Here is a 1,858-nt window from a genome sequence, read left to right as displayed (position 1 = left end):
CCGGAGTCACTTCACTTCTCTCTCTTGGTGGTGGTGGTGGTGGGGGGGGGGGCAGGGCGCGCCGTGGGGGGGAGGCGGGGCGGCACTTGGAACCAGCGCAGAGCAGCTAAGGCTGTTGCCAAATCTTTCTGTCGGTGCCCACGCATGCAGACTGTGTGTGACCCGAAGGATGTACAGCATCCCACTGAGGGGTGAGGGTGGGGGAGTTTCCGGTGTGTAAGCCTGCGTTCAGCAGGCATAGGGGAGGAGAAACGATGTTCCCGCCGCTATCCCCCTTCTGAGTCCTTGGCTGAGCCCACCCCGGCCCGGTAACAAAAAGACAGATCCAGAAGAGAACGACAGAGAGATTAGGAACGCGTGCAAGGGCACGTCACTCGGGGAGAAGCCTAAAGCGGAAGTCACTCGAAGTGGCGGCTCTGACTGAATTCCAGCTCCTAGAGCACGTCACACCACGGACAATCCAGTTGTAGCGAAATGACAGGAGAAAGGAAAGCGGCTCTAGGCTTCCGAGGCCAGCCACCTGTGGGAAGGTCAATCAAGAGATGGGAGGAGTCAAGGTTTTGTTTGAAACAGAGTCCTCCGGGCTAGCGTCTGGGCTGACAAGCGTCCTCCTGGTTCAGGGAGGGCACCTTTCCCGTGGGAGCTTCATCTCCCGATTTCAGGTCAGGACGACAAGGGAGAGGTCCCGTGCCCTTCTCGCGCCCGCTGTTTCTCAAGGCCAGGGCCTCGAATTCCAAAGAACCCATGTGCCAGAGCGGGTCGATGTGGGGGCAACCTATTCCGGCTCCCTGACTTCACAGGGAAGACTGCTCTCTCCTCATTCTAGGGAAAGCTCCCAAACCACCGTCACCCAGTACGGTCCACCTACACCAACCGTCCCTCCCTCCTTTCGAAATAATTTCTGCAGTGGCAGAAGGACGGACATGCCACACACGCCCCCCAGTCCACCTTCACCTCCACCCCCACCGTCTGCTTCCTTGAGGGCCGAAAGTGCTGCGTCCGAGAACGGAACGGGACTCGGAAACATTCTAAAGGGATGACTCGGGCCTGCCTGTTGAAAAAAGCACCCTGCCGTTAATCTGATTGGTCTTTCCCCGGGGTGTGTGTGTGGGGGGGGGGGGAGGGGGCGTTGTTAATTTTGAGGTGATGCGAATGTCCTGGAAATAAATACATATTGGTGACGGCTGTGCCAACTGTGTGAATAGACTCCCAAGGCCCACCGGCTGGTGCACTTTTTAAAGGCTTGATTTTACAGGACGTGACCTCAATTTTCAGAGTGATGAAAATTAGGTAGGTGGGTCGGTCTGCAGGTAGTCGGCTTGTCGGTGGGTCTCCCTACCTTTATCACATACACACATAAAGGGAAGAGACAGACAGACGGAGACGGAGACAGCTAGTTCGTTATCGACACTGGGCACAGACATTCATCTGAGTGCTCTTACCCGTTCCCCAAGCTAATAACGTCTGTGTAGATCAAGATCACCCACATAGGAGAACGAGAACCACTTCCCAACAAGCAAGAGGGTCGGTGGGCCTCCACCTCCACCTCCACCTCCACCTCCACCTCCACCACTTGCATTTGGCAGAGGAGTGGGAAAGCCGGATGGTGGCAAAAAAAGGAAGGCCCATCCCGACGAGAGGTGTTTGGCGTGTGGAAAAGCTGGAGGCGGGCTGACTAGAAGAAGGGCGTCCTATGTAACGGGGGGGGGGGGGGGGGGGGGAAGCAGATTTGCTTTCCTCTTTGCTCCCAAGTTGGGTGGGAGGGAGAGGTCCTAAGTCAGGGGCCCAAATGAGGACAGCCGTCAGTTGAGTGGTGACCCTGAATCTCTGAGCGTTTTGGGCCCATCGCCGCGGAGGT

The sequence above is a fragment of the Diceros bicornis genome, chromosome 32 (genome assembly GCF_020826845.1).
Source record: "Diceros bicornis minor isolate mBicDic1 chromosome 32, mDicBic1.mat.cur, whole genome shotgun sequence".
NCBI lineage: Eukaryota > Metazoa > Chordata > Mammalia > Perissodactyla > Rhinocerotidae > Diceros > Diceros bicornis.
Note: the sequence above shows the minus strand (reverse complement) of the source record.